The following is a 15,975-nucleotide window of genomic DNA, read 5'->3' as shown; positions in this document are numbered from 1 at the left end:
ATCTAGGTTTTAGGTCATAGGTTTTGGTTTAGTTTAAGGTTATAGGTTTAGGTTAAGGTTTAGGTTTAGGTTTAGGTTATAAGCTATAGGTTTAGGGAATTGAGAATAGGTTAAGGTTTAAGTTTAGGAAATCGGGTTCGGGTTCGGGATCAGGTTTAGGTTTGGGTTTTCAAGTTCAGGTTTAGGTTTAGGTTTAGAGTGTTTAGATTAGGATTAGGTGTAGGTTTAGGTTTAGGGATTTGAGAATAGGTTAAGGTTTAGGTTTAGGAAATCGGGTTCGGGTTCGGGATCAGGTTTTAGGTTTGGGTTTTCAAGTTTAGGTTTAGGTTTAGGTTAGGGAGTTGAGATTAAGATTAGGTGTAGGTTTAGGTTTAGGGATTTGAGAATACATTTAGGTTTTAGGTCATAGGTTTTGGTTTAGGTTAAGGTTTAGGTTTAGGTTATAAGCTATAGGTTTAGGGAATTGAGAATAGGTTAAGGTTTAGGTTTAGGAAATTGGGTTCGGGTTCGGAATCGGGTTTAGGTTTGGGTTTTCAAGTTTAGGTTTAGGTTTAGGTTAGGGAGTTGAGATTATGATTAGGTGTAGGTTTAGGTTTAGAGATTTGAGAATACATTTAGATTTTAGGTCATAGGTTTAGGTTTTAGGCTTAGGTTTAGGTTATAGGTTTAGGTTTAGGTTGTAAGTGTAGGTTATGGGTTTAAGTTTAGGTTATAACTGTAGGTTATAGGTTTAGGTTTGGGTTTTCAAGTTTAGGTTTAGGTTTAGGTTTGGGAGTTGAGATTAGGATTAGGTGTAGGTTTAGGTTTAGGGATTTGAGAATACATTTAGGTTTTAGGTCATAGGTTTAGGTTTTAGGCTTACGTTTAGGTTATATGTTATAGGTTTAGGTTATAAGTATAGGCTATAGGTTTAGGTTTAGGTTAAGTTATAGGTTAAGGTTTAGGGAATTGAGAATAGGTTAAGGTTTAGGTTTAGGAAATCGGGTTCGGGATCGGGATCGGGTTTAGTTTTGGGTTTTCAAGTTTAGGTTTATGTTTAGGTTAGGGCGTTGAGATTAGGATTAGGTGTAAGTTTAGGTTTAGGGATTTGAGAATACATTTAGGTTTTAGGTTTAGGTTTAGGTTTTAAGTTATAGGTTAAGGTTTAGGTTTTAGGTATATGTTAAGGTTAGGTTATATGTTATAAGTTTAGCTTATAGGTTATAGGTTAAGGTTTTAGGTCATAGGTTTTGGTTTAAGTTAAGGTTATAGGTTTAGGTTAAGGTTTAGGTTTAGGTTATAAGCTATAGGTTTAGGAAATTGAGAATAGGTTAAGGTTTAGGTTTAGGAAATCGGGTTCGGGTTCGAGATCAGGTTTAAGTTTTGGTTTTCAAGTTTAAGTTTAGGTTTAGGTTAGGGAGTTGAGATTAGGATTAGGTGTAGGTTTAGGTTTAGGGATTTGACAATATATTTAGGTTTTAGGTTTAGGTTTAGGTTTTAAGTTATAGATTAAGGTTTAGGTTTTAGGTTTAGGTTAAGGTTAGGTTATAGGTTATAAGTTTAGGTTATAGGTTATATGTTAAGGTTTTAGGTCATAGGTTTTGGTTTAGGTTAAGGTAATAGGTTTAGGTTAAGGTTTAGGTTAAGGTTATAGGTTTAGGTTAAGGTTTAGGTTAAAAGCTATAGGTTTAGGGAATTGAGAATAGGTTAAGGTTTAGGTTTACGAAATCGGGTTCGGGCTCAGGATCGGGTTTAGGTTTGGGTTTTCAAGTTTAGGTTTGGGTTTAGGTTAAGGAGTTGAGATTAGGATTAATTATAGGTTTAGGTTTAGGGATTTGAGAATACATTTAGGTTTTAGGTTTAGGTTTAGGTTTTCGGTTATAGGTTAAGGTTTAGGTTTTAGGTTTAGGTTAAGGTTAGGTTATATGTTATAAGTTTAGGTTATAGGTTATATGTTAAGGTTTTAGGTCATACATTTTGGTTTAGGTTAAGGTTATAGGTTTAGGTTTAGGTTAAGGTTTAGGTTTAGGTTATAAGCTATAGGTTTAGGGAATTTAGAATAGGTTAAGGTTTAGGTTTAGGAAATCGATATCAGGTTCGGGATCGGGATCGGGTTTAGGTTTGAGTTTTCAAGTTTAGGTTTAGGTTTAGGTTAGGGAGTTGACTTTAGGATTAGGTGTAGGTTTAGGTTTAGGGAATTGAGAATACGTTAAGGTTTAGGTTTAGGTTTAGGAAATTGGGTTCGGGTTCGAGATCGGGTTTACGTTTGGGTTTTAGGTTTAGGTTTAGGTTATAAGTTTAGGTTATAGGTTATAAGTGTAGGTTTAGGTTTAGGTTTTAGGTTTAGGTTTAGGTTTTGGGATTTGAGAATAGGTTTAGGTTATAAGAATAGGTTTAGGTTATAAGTATAGGTTTAGGTTAAGTTGTAGGTTAAAGTTTAGGGAATTGAGTTTAAGTTATAGGTTTATGTTAAGGTTTAAGTTGTAGTTTTAGGTTTGGGATTTGAGAATAGGTTTAGGTTATAGGTTAAGGGTGCGGTCCCTGCAAATACAAATATAAACACGTCCTAATCTAATTGGCCAGGCCCTTCCAATGCTGTCCATAGGAAATGAACAACTTTATCATGGTCATAATAGCGGTTTCCACCTTCTAGGGACCCTCGCTCATCCGGATAGCTCCGATGCACATCCGGGTCTGCTCCATTAATTTCGAGCAAATACATAAACATGGCATGTCCGAATGGCAAGGCCCCTCCAATCGTCATAACAGCGGTTCCTACCTTTTAAGGACCCCCGCTCAATATCCAGATAGCTCCAACGTACATTCGGATACATAAATGGGTACAGTTTCAAAGAACATTATTAGCAATTTTTCAGATGCATACCTCCCTTAAAAAGTCCTTTAGTTGATCCTCATGAAAGTTCTGATTTGTAAGAACCTTAACGGCAACATCCTGCATTCCATGATTGAATAAATAAGAAGATGCATCACCTTTATTTTCAAGTCAAACAAAAATGGGACAGAGAACCATGTAAGAAACACAAAGAAAAATGTGGATTTCTTTGAATATGATAGAGAGATTGGTCCAGGAATTGAACCACAAATTACTCTCATTAGGTTAGTTATCAGAATAACATTTACAGAAAAGTTCCCTGCATTAAACACTTACCTATGTAATTCAATTGTCTTTAGTAAAATCAAATTACTATCTTAAAAGAAATGCACGTCACGCATGCAAAACGTCATTTTCAAACCAAACTACACTCGATGTTTTCAAATCTCACACGGCCACTTCATTCCCCCACTCTCCCTCAATTTCCCCACTCTCACCTCTCCGTCTCTCTCTCTCTTGAAGCAAAAAAGAAGAAAAAAAATCTCCGAAATATTTTTTCATTCCATCTTCCATTTTCTTCTTAACAAGAAAATCCATATTTACTAATATTCCCATTTTTCTATTTTTCAAAAGAATGAGTTCGGACTCCGAAAGCATCAGCGCCAGCACTCGTACTTTCAGCCCAAACCTTAACCAAGGACTCCAAAATTACCAAACTGCCACTGTGCGGGAACCCCCCAAATCTAGGAAAATCTAATGACTTGCAGTCAACTATTGCACAATATATGAACCTCAGCGGCACCACAAAGGTATACATAGTATTACATGTTGAAATTATCTTCTAAGAATTTTTTTTTTTTTTTTTAAATATAATAGTCCACAAAGCACTACAATACATTATTCTTGCCTATAAACCAAGAAAGCCTATATATAGCATCTGCCAAGCAAATGAGTTTGCCTTGCACTTTAAACTTTCACTAAGATCATAGAGTATCAACACATGTTATATGTAAGTGTTAGTTGAAATTGGATAACAGAAGAAGATATAAGAGGAAGCCCAATTTCTCTAACAGTTCCCAATTGCCCAAACAAAAAGGGAAAAAAGAGAAAGAATGAAACAAACAAACATAAAAAAAAAAAATCTAATATAAAAGAAACTGAAACTGCATGTCTCCTCTTAGGCTGAAATTACTGCAATCAAAGTGGCCATGTTTTCGTATATGTTAGATCAAGAGGGAGCCGAGAAGTAGGGAACACAATGTCAAGTACTCAAAGAGTTTCCACCACCAAAGAGAATCAATCATTGGATTGTACTCATCAGTAACTTAAAGTTTTAGTAACAAGCATTGGTGGCAAGTTTTCTGTGACGAACTTAAGCAAGCCAAGATCATTTGTGTGGGTTCCAAAAATGGTAAAATGAACAGTAACTTACAGTAATGCAGACAATCACATACACCAAAAACTAAATAATGAAAGAAAATCAACATTTGATGGTCTAAGTAACTAATAGAGAAAAAGAAGAACACAGGATCTGCCAAAAGCCAAATATATGGGAGTAAGATGACAGGCCAGGTTAATTTATCAGCTACAGAAAAATCAAAATCAGCAAAAACTGAAAGGAACCATAATATATTGTTTATTCGCTACTATTTAATACTATGCAACAGACTGACTTTCAACTCCAACCACAATTTTATACGAAGGCTAAAATTCCTGTCTGTGACAAACAAGGAACTTCCTCTGTTTTGCACCTTGTTGGTTCATACGAACCCAAGAAAAACACGAAAAGAGAGGCAAAATCAGCCAGGTGAAGGAGCCAGCAGCAAGGGCAATGGCCAGATATAATTGCATTTCAAGATGTAGCAAAATATAATAAATTAAGCATCCTTTATAGTTTCAATTAAGAAACTTTGATAAAAAATGATGTGAACTCTGTATTGCAGATAAAGCTGAACTTTGTGATGATGTTATTGTAAACTTTCTTTCTACATGTAGAACTTTCTTCTGCCTTGAAGAAAGCAAGTAATATCCCTTCCACATCAACTTGTACAAGGACCATAATCCACAAAATAAGTGAACAGTGAATTAAATAAACAAATTTATGAATCCATTACCATTATAAAATGACAATTGCATGTGTCAAGAAGCATGAATTTCACCAATCCAACAAGTTTAAAACTGTGTCCGTATGCATTTCATTCCAATATACAAGATTAAATAAGGCCCACCAAAATTGGATTTGGAGAACTGTTATACAAAAAGAAACAAAATTTTCTTTGTGAATTTCTTCATTTCATGCTGTAGATCCAAAAATTTCGTCAAATGTGAGATTGGTAAACAGATCAAAAGAAAGAAATAATGTTGGGAACAATGACAAGATCTGCAGTTCCACATACCAAAGATGTCTCGACTCTGACTTTTAGCAAGGAACAAAATAATATATAATGGCATAAGTGACTCCAGAGACAACAAGGATGGAACAAATGCATCTAATGCAAAATGTAAGGAGATGGCTTTTTAGATTTTAGTTATTCAATTTGCAAACTTAGAAATGAGTTCCCACCCAAATGAAAGGGCAAAATGCAAATTAAGATTAAATGTAAAAAGTCTTACGACTCATGATTAAATTCAATTCAATTCAACACCTATTGCAACTGTGATTTTTTTTTAAATACATCTTTAGAGTGCCAGTCATTGCACCCAACTACATTTAGTAGCATAGAATAACAATAGTTACTATTTATAATCACCTCCTCATGATAACCAACATAACTATGCTTAAGCAATTGTCAAACAGATCAAAAGAAATAAATAATGTTGGGGACAACAACAAGATCTATAGTGCCAGAGATCAAAGGATGTCAACAAATGCTTCTTCATTCCTAAAAGAATGTTGACCTCAAGACAATCGACGTAGCAAACAGTGTTTGGATTTTTATGGACGATTACAAGGCTTGTTCAAGCCTGATCTTCAACCTCAGTAGCCTATTACCACAACAGATCGATGAAGCTTTTCAAATAAAAAAAACTCACCAATCCCTGGTTCGGGGTCCACATTGAAATCTGTAAGCCCAAAAATCCCTAAATCCCTAAACGAGGGTCCACATCGAATCAGGAATCCACAAATTGTTAAGTCCCCAAATCCCTAAATGAGGGTCCACATTGAATCAGGAATCCACAAATTGCTAATCCCCAAATCCCTAAATCGGTATTGAGATTGACAGAGATTGAGAGAGAGAGAGATACCTCGCTGTGATGAATGAGCTAGCCTTCAACCGAGCTTCAGAGAGAGAGAGAGAGGGCGTGCGTGGGTAGGGCGTTCGGCAATAGTGGATCTGTGGTGGAGAGAGAAAGTGAGAGGAAGAGAGAGACAGAGAGAGAGAGGAGGGATAGGGTGCGACAGAGAGAGAGAGAGAGGGGAGAGGGTGCGAGAGAGAGAGGGAGAGAGAGGAGGCCGCGAGAGATAGCCCGCGAATTAGGGCGTCTCTAGACGTGGATTAGATAGAGAGAGAGAGAGAGAGGGAGAGAGGGATTTAGGGTTTTAGGGTAGTAGGCGCGCGCGGGATGGTTTTTGGGGTGGACGGATTGGCTACTCCCCCTGAAACCAGCCCCGTGGCTGGTGTTCGGTGGTCTGTGGGCCCCAAGATGATGTATATGTTTCATCCAATCCGTTCATCCATTTTTAAAGATCATTTTAGGCCTTCGTCCTAAAAATAAGAGGGATATATATCTTAGGTGGATCACACCACAGGAAAACAATAGTGATTGGATACCCATCATTTAAATCCTCCTAAGGCCCATTGTACTGTTTATCTGACATCCAATTTGTTGGTTTGGTCATAAAGGCCCAGATGAAGGAAAAAACAAAGATCAGCTTGATCCAATACATTTATGGCTCCCAAAAAGTTTTTAATGGTCGACATTCATTCAACACTTTTTCCTGTAATGTGGTCCACTCGAGATTGGGATATAACTCATTTTTATTGTAATATCATAAAATAATCTATAAAAATAGATGGACGGCATGGATGAAACACATACATCATGGTGGGGCCCACAGACCACCGAACACAAAAGTTGAGAGGGTTACCCTCCATTAAAACATTCATAATTATTTTTTGGGCCCGCAGAGATGTGGTTCACAAATCTAGCCCATCCATTATGTGTGTGCCACTTGAATGAGGGGTCATACCAAGTTTTAGACGCATCCAAAATTTGAGGTGGGGCTCCACCAAGTGCTTTATATGTTTTAGGCATGTCTTCACATGATTTTAGATGGTATGGCCCACCAGAGTTCTGTATACGGCTGATTTTTGGGATATTCCATAATTTAAAGGGGACCCATCAAATGCACGGTGTTGATTTACGACACGAGTCATGGTGGGGCCCACACAGCTCGACCTTATGGGGAGTTCCCATGAGCTAGACGTATAGAACCTTTTTCATATATATGTATGTATATATATATATATATATATATATATATATATATATATATATATAAAATATAAAAACTTATGATGTATTTGTTATATCCACACCGTCCATCCATTTTGAGATATCATTTTAAGTCATGAGCCAAAGAATGAGACAGATAAAAAATCTGTAGTGGACCCCAGCACAGAAAACAATGGGAGGGTGATTCCCACCATTGAAACTATCATAAGGCCCATCGTAATGTTTATTTGAAATCCAACTGGTTCAAAAGTTTTTTTTAAAAAAAAAATGGTCGTGGGGCCATAAATCATGGCGGCGCCTACACAGAACCAACCACCAGTCATTGGATGGTGTAGGGGGAGTAGCTAATCTGTTCCCCTTATTTGTGGTGTGGTCCATTTAATCTCTAAATATGATTTATTTTTTAGATAATTCTATAAAACGATCTTGAAAAATGGATGAACGGTGTGCGTTGATCCCAAATTTTCGGTAAATCCAAAACTCAAGTGGACCATGCCACACAAAACAGTGTGGAATAATGATTTCCACCATTGATACCTTCCTTGGGCCCACAGTAATGTTTGTCATCCAACATGTTCATAATATTAAAAAGATATGAATGAAGGGTAAACACAAACATCAGCTTGATCCAAAACTTCTATTAAATGCATGGTGTTGATGTTCGACACACATCATGATGAGCCCTACAAAACTTACTAACATTAATTCCTAGAGTCTCAGGGTGTCAATAAGTTGGGTCACAATTTTGACTAGAATATTTGACTCATTTTACATGTCTGGTCCATTCACTCTATTTTACTGATCATTATAGTTACTCGCCCCGATCATGCTCCATATGAGAAAGATATTGGGCAAACAAGATTGATCAACAATTTGAGTGAATTTTGATTTAAACATCCGAAGTTATTTACTCTTCAATCTGGACTGATCAGATTGTCCAAAAATGGTTAAAGGTTCATAATATCAAAAATATATGAATGAATAGAAAACACAAACATCAACTTGATCTAAAACTTCTATGGCCTCCAAGAAATTTTAAATGGTAGAGGTTCAATCACACTATTTCCTGTGGTGTGGTCCACCTGAGCTTTGGATATGCTTCCTTTGTGTTCTTTAGACGTCAAATTATCTGTTAACATGGATGAATGGAGTGGATAAAATAAATAAATAACAATGGACCCCACAGAGTTTAATTACTCTGGTAAGAGTAACGAGTAACTCACCTAAATGTTGTAGAGAAGGGTTTCCTTAAAACATTCATAATCATATATTGGGCCTGCCTAAATGTGATTCACATATCCTGTGTCCCACTTGGATGAGGGGTCAGACCAAGTTTCAACCGCATCCATGTCTGTATTAACTTATAAACAGGTTGGATCTCAAATAAACATCGCCGCAGGCCCTAAGAAGGTTTCAATAGTGGGTGTCACTATCCCACTCTTTTCTATGGTGGGTCCACTTGAACTTTGGATCCACCCCATCAGTCAGATGCACCATTCCATGGTGGGCCACAAGCTTAAAAATAAAGTCAATCCATGACTTGGGTGGGCCACACCACATACTATAGTTGAGAGGGTTACCCTCCCATTAAAACATTCATAATCATTTATTAGGCCCACCTAGATGTGGTTTATAGATCCAGCCCATTCATTATGTGTGTCCCACTTGGATGAGGAGTCAGCCCAAGTTTCATACACATCCAAAACTCATGTGGGCCCCACCAAATGCTTTTATATGTTTTAGGGATGTCTTCGCATAGTTTTAGATGCTATGGCCCACCTGAGTTTCGTATACAACTGATTTTTAGACTTAAAGGGGACACATCAAATGCATGGTGTTGATGTTCTACACACATCATGGTGGGGCACACAGATTAACCTCATGGGAAGTTCCCATGAGGTGACCTCTTATAGTACCATTTCACTATCTAGGTAACTCCTTCATGGGTGTTACTCTAACCGTGTAGGGCCCACCTTGATATATTTTATGTATATCGACACTGTCCATTCACTCTATTTTACTGATCATTACCCTCAATTTGACTAGTTACTCGCCTCGATCATAGTACATATGAGAAAGATATTGGGCAAACAAGATTGATCAACAATTTGAGTGAATTTTGATTTAAACATCTGAAGTTATTTACTCTTCATGTCTGGACTGATCAGATTGTCCAAAAATAGTTAAAGGTTGTTCATAATATCAAAAATATATAAATGAATAGAAAACACAAACATCAGCTTGATCCAAAACTTCTATGGCCTCCAAGAAATTTTAAATGGTAGAGGTTCAATCACACTATTTCCTGTGGTGTGGTCCACTTGAGCTTTGGATATGCTTCCTTTTTGTTCTTTAGACCTCAAATTATCTATTAACATGGATGAATGGAGTGGATAAAATAAATAAATAACGGTGAACCCCACAGAGTTTACTCTGGTAAAGGTAACGAGTAACTCACTTAAATGTAGTGGAGAAAGGTTTCCTTAAAACATTCATAATCATATATTAGGCCTACCTAAATGTGATTCACATATCCAACCCACTCATTATGTGTGTCCCACTTGGATGAGGGGTCAGACCAAGTTTCAACTGCATCCAAAACGCATGTGGGCCCCACCAAGTGCTTTTATATTTTTTAGGATGTCTTCACATAGTTTTAAATGGTATGGCCCACTTGAGTTTCGTTTACCTATGATTTTTGAGATATCTCATAACCTAAAGGGGACACATCAAATCCACAGTGTTGATGTTCGACACACATCATGATGGAGCCCACAAAACTTACTAACATCAATTCTTAAGTTCTCATGAGGTCAGTAAGTTGGGTCACAATTTTAACTAGAATATTTGGCCCATTTTACATGTCAAGTCCATTCACTCTATTTTACTATCAATACTCTCAATTTGACTAGTTACTCACCTCAATTAGGCTACATATGAGAAAGATATTGAGCATACAAGATTGATCAACAATTTTAGTGAAATTTGATTTAAACATCTGAAGTTATTTACTCTTCAATTTGAACTGATTAGATTTTCCAAAAATGATTAAAGGTTCAATTAGTGGATGTGCCTAATAATTTAGTAATTCTATTTTTCACAAACAAATTTAACATTCTTTTCAAAATGTATATTTTTTTTACTCTTTTAACTAAATATCATTTTTATTAAAAATAAATTTTACATTTTTTTTACAAAATTTAGTTTTCTTTTTTAAAATATATATTTTTTTACAATTTGTCAATTTTTTCACAATTTTGTTTAATTATTTAAATTTTTTTTTCAAAATATCATTTTTTTATCAAAATTTTTTTTTTCAAAATTATCAACATTATTCCAAGTTCTTAATTTTTTTTTTTCAAAATCTAGATTTTTATAAAATTACAGTTTTTTTTTTCAAGATTTAAAATTTTCTTAAACATTGTTAATTATTTTTCTAAGCTTCTCAACTATTTTTTTTTTAAATTCATAATTTTTTTAAGCTTCTTAATTTTTGACCTCAGCATTAGAGACGGTCTTTGACAGGGCTATAAGACGGTTTAGGACCGTCTCTTATAGAGACGGTCTTTGGCAGGGCTATAAGACGGCTAAAGACCATCTCTAATAGAGACGGTCATTGACAGTCTCATATTATAAGTAAAAGACGACCAATGACCGTCTCTAATTCAGATGACCGCATATAAGATGGTCAAAGACCGTCTCTAACGCAGACGGCCAATGACCGTCTCAGATGACCGCATATAAGACGGTGAACGACCGTCCTAAACGATTTGTGGACGTTCAAATTTTTAAGACAATATTAAGGACGGTCAGGGGCCGTCTAAAATTTTAGAGACGATTTATGGCTGTCTCTAAAGCGTCTTTAAACCAAGCAATTTTAGAGACGGTCCAGAACCGTCTCGAAATCTGTCCTTTTTTTTTCCATTTTTCACGTAGTGTTTGAGAAGGTTTTTGCATACAAATTGGCACTAATCAGGAATTCCATATTAGCTATCATTGAGATGTTCAAAGATCCTAAACAATGGTCAGATTTGGCTGTCGCTTTAGACGTCCTGGACAGTGCTGCACGGATGGCTAAAGTCGATGTTTCTTCCGTACGCGATGCTCTTCTAAGATTCTATAATTCGATAACTATTCTATTATCGGCTGAAACTGCAATTGTCCCTCCTGAAATTTTGGAGTACAGGAAGCAGCTTGCGTACTCTAAGGAGAAAGTTTCTCAGATTGCTCCCATTGTCTCTCGCCATGATCAAGAACAATCATCTTTGCGAGACCAACTAAAGACTTTTACACATAACAGGACAGCTATTCAGGATCGTATTACTCTTTTGAAGCAAGAAATCGCCCAGTTGGAGAAGCAAAGCCTGGAAGAAGATCTGAACATTGAAAGAGTATAAGAAAATATACAAAGCAGCCTTCATTCCGTGGACTCTGCAAGATCTGAATTGGCTAAGAATGAAGAACTAATTGCCTCTTTGGAAGAAAGCTAGCTGATATCCTAGATCGTACCAGAATTATTTTGAATGTCAGACTGGAACAGGCAGCTACTCAAGTTAATCTTGAAGAAAATTTGCAACAATACTTCGCAGCATTAGGCATTACAGGAGAACTATGAGATGTAACACTTTGATATTTTCTCTTTTTGCTACTATAAATATTTTCAGAATTGCAAGTTATACAAGTATCTCATGATATTCTTGGTAATGCTGCTTTTGTCTTATTTACGTGATGTTTTGATTAACGCATTATGATTGATGTATTATGCCCTTTTTTTAATCCTCTTATGACTTGTTAGTAAGGGATTTCCTAGATGGCCCTTATGTTACTTGGTGGTGCTAAATTTTGGTTTAGTCAGATAATCACACACAATTTAAGCTCTTGAGTAATGGAGCCACATAGTTTTTTTAGACTCTTGAGTAGTAGAGTTGGGTCTTACATTATGGTCTCTGTAACTCTTAGGAGTTCATTGGACTTTTCACATCCTGGTGAGTTTACAAACCGCGATCTATCAGAGGGGCTTAGTGAAGCTACCGGGGCCGTGAACTCGGTTGGATTTACGCATAGGGTTGGCCGTAGTAACTCTTTAGAGTTCATAGGGCTCGCAAGGCGACCTTTGGGGTACCAAATCTAGGGCCATCAGTCCATCAATAAGTAGGTTTAAGCCCTTTCTCATGAGTTATACTGAAATCAAGCCATAAATATGGAGGGTCTTACACATGGTTGGCCTATCTATGGACATGGCCAAAGAGCTCACACTGCAGCCGGCGTTTTCTTCGCCTGCAAGGTCGGCCCCATTCACGGGAGGGCATTTTCCTCCGTTCCCCTTGACGTTGTCAGAAAGCTACATAGACGGCATTGGTCTTACGCGTGACTGGTCGTTAAGAACTTTTTTTGGCCTTTTAGGGCTTTTAGTTGTTGGCTCCGTCCGCTACCCGCATGGGTATGCATATGATGGCCTTCACGGGCTTTTTAGGACCACTGGCTTCTCACTGCTACACGAATGACAATAATGATAGGTCTTATGTGTAGCTGGCCGTATAGACTTGGCTAGGCTGCCTTAAAAGATAATAGTAGGCGGCCATCGTTGTCGCAAGGATGATAGACATCTCTGACTGAGATTGATACATCACCACTTCTGCTAATATCTTCGACGGTATTCATATGTGTTGTTCATAATATATCAACTTGGTGACAATACCAATTTCAACAGATTTTTTTTTTTGTAGAGCTCGCTTCATTATGACGATGGTCACTTTCTTTTCGCAACACTTGTTAGTACATAGTCTTGATGTGCTCGCAAATTTCTTCTTTATACATTCATCTAACAGTACATAATCATGATCTTGTTTATCCTTGTTCCCTTTTGATACAGAATCATTATTTTGATAATATTCTGGATCAAAATTGGTAGTATCTTCAGGGACGATATCTTTTGATGAAGCGAGTATTGACTGGTATACTGATACGTTGTCCATCTTGATCTACAACTCTGTATGCTCCATTGGAGTACACTTCTTTTATTATGTACGGCCTATCCCATTTGGGCTTAAATTTGCCCCCTGTTCGATGGGTGACCACTATAGGTCTTTTCAACATCAATACCATATCCCCTTTTTTGAAAGAACGATACTTAACTCGTTTATCAAAGGCAGCCAATATCCTTGTTTGATATGATTGCAATCGTTGTTGGGCTGCCAGACATTTCTCATCGAGAAAATCCAGTTCTTTCAGCCTTATTTTTGCATTTTCATAATCTGTAACTGACTAATGTACTACCTCTCTGAGTGACGCTACTTGTATTTCAATCGGGACCACTGCTTCTATACCATAGACCAGCGAATACGGTGTTGCTCTTGTTGTTGTCCGATGAGTAGTTCAGTATGCCCACAATGCTTCTTGCAACCTTTCATCCCAATCACGCTTGTTTCCTGTCACTGTTTTCTTCAATATCTTGACTATCGTTTTATTAAACGCTTCTGCTAATCCATTGGCCGATGGATAGTAAGGTGTTGAAAACGAATGATGAATGTTGAATTTCTGACCTAGCTTCTCCATGCCTCTGTTTTTAAAGGGAGTACCATTATCTGTAACAATTTTCTTCAAAATACCATGGCGGTATATTATTACATGTCGAATGAAATTAACCACATCTTTCTCTTTAACACTGCGCAATGCAATTGCTTCTGTCCACTCGGAGAAATAATCTATCGCTACCAAGATATACTACTTTCCTTTAGATGAAGGCGGATTTATAGGACCAATGACGTCAAGTCCCTAGGCAAAGAAGGGCCAAGAGGCGACTGACTAATGCAAGTCCTCTGGAGGAATATGTATAACATCTCCATGAATTTGACATCCATGACACTGCTTCGCATAATCAATCATGCCAATAATACCCCATTCGATGTATTCGATGGAACAAATTTCAGCCAGCTTGATGTGCTCCACATTCTCCAGAGTGTGTCTCTCGCAATATCTGATCAGCTTCTTCTTTATCTAAGCAACGTAACAGCATTCCATTGTAAGATTTTCTATATAGTACTTCACTGTATATGATGAATCTGCTTGACCTTTGCCTGACTTACTGTCTCTGCGCTGGATCTTCTGACAAGATATCATTTTTGAGATAATCTATGAAAGGCTGACGCCAATCTTCTGTCATTACCTCTAAACATGAAATAGGAAGTGTCTCAACAACTTCATCGATGACCTCTGAAGATGGTAAAAATCTTCTTTCTTCTATAGTTACTTGGAGAGGGCTTCGATTTGGGCAAGATAGAGCCGCCGCTAAGCTAGCCAAAGCATCTGCTCTTGCATTTTCAAACCGCGATATGTGCTTGATTTCGACATGACAGAACTGCTCTAGCAATTGCTGTGCTTTTCGGCAGTATGGCAAAAGCTCTTGCTTTCTTATCTCGAACTTAGTCGTCAATTAATTTATAATCAATTTAGAATCCCCGAAGATATGCAGCACTTTTATCTTCATTTCTTGAGCCATTTCCATTCCAATGATGAGGGCTTTGTATTCGGCCTCATTGTTTGTGCATGTAGTTCCCAATGTGAAGGAGTAAGGTAACAAATCACCTTGAGGAGTAATGAATATTACTCCTGCCCCCCGCTCTAGATGCTCGAGAAGCTCCGTTAAAATACATCTGTTATGGGCTTTGTGACTCAGCCAACATAACTTGCTCATCTGAAAAATCATCACTGACGGTTTCACATTCTGCTACAGGATACGCTATAAGGAAATCCGCCACTACTTGTCCTTTTACTGCTTTTGTCGGCTCATACGTAATGGCATATTCCGAAAGTAACAGCATCCATCTGGCCAATCTCCCAGACAACATCGGTCTCGTCATCAAAAACTTTATCGGTCTGCTCTTGAAATCAAAGTTATGTCATGGGAGAGACAATAGTGTCTTAATTTTTGTACCGTAAATATTAGTGCTAGACATTCTTTTTCGATTGGAGAGTAGTTGCATTCTACATCCATCAGAGTTCTGCTCAAATAATAAAGAGAGGTCACTTTCCCGAATTCATTCACCTATGCCAACAAAGCTCCTAAAGAATTCTTGGCTACAGATATATACAAAATAAGTGGCTTCTCTTTTATAGGAGTTGTCAGTACCGGTGGTTGTTTCAGCAATTCCTTTATCAAATCAAACGCGTGCTGACAGGCTTGATCCCATACAAACTCTATGACTTTCTTCATCAAATGGGAAAATGGATGACATCTCTCTGCCATATTTGAAATGAAACGACGAATGTACGCCAGCTTTCCTTGTAAACTTTTAAATTCTTTTAATGTCTTCGGTGGCGTCATATTTTGAATGACTCTAACTTTTCCTAGATCGATCTCAATGCCTCTATGTCGGACAACAAAACCGAGAAATTTACCCGAAGACACCCCAAATGCATATTTAGCTGGATTCATCTTTAACTGTTTCTTTCTAAGTCGACGAAAAACCGATGTCAAGTGTTCGCAATGCTCCTGATGATCTCCTGACCTGACTACCAAGTCATCAACATAACAGTCAACATGCTTGTGCATCATGTCTTGGAAGATATTCTGTATTGCCCTCTGATATGTTGCTCCGGCATTTTTGAGACCAAATGGCATAACTTTATAATAATAAATCCCCAGCGAAGTTCTAAATGTTGTTGCTTCTTCGTCTTTAGGTGTCATTCTAATCTAATTATACCCT

At 37.3% G+C, this 15,975-nt stretch overlaps 1 long non-coding RNA gene across 1 annotated transcript in view; it reads left to right on the top strand.

Moving 5' to 3' along the window:
* The first annotated feature begins 1,203 nt into the window (after window positions 1-1,203).
* Window positions 1,204-15,975, top strand: part of LOC131231367 (uncharacterized) — a 52,366-nt gene continuing 37,594 nt past the window's right edge. The window contains exon 1 of the long non-coding RNA XR_009164335.1: window positions 1,204-1,257. This is a non-coding gene — a long non-coding RNA (uncharacterized LOC131231367). The remainder of the gene's footprint in view (window positions 1,258-15,975) is intronic.

Source organism: Magnolia sinica, chromosome 17, assembly GCF_029962835.1.
Source record: "Magnolia sinica isolate HGM2019 chromosome 17, MsV1, whole genome shotgun sequence".
Taxonomy (NCBI): Eukaryota; Viridiplantae; Streptophyta; class Magnoliopsida; order Magnoliales; family Magnoliaceae; genus Magnolia; species Magnolia sinica.
The sequence above is the reverse complement of the archived record's forward strand: the minus strand, read 5'-3'. Positions and strand labels throughout refer to the sequence as shown.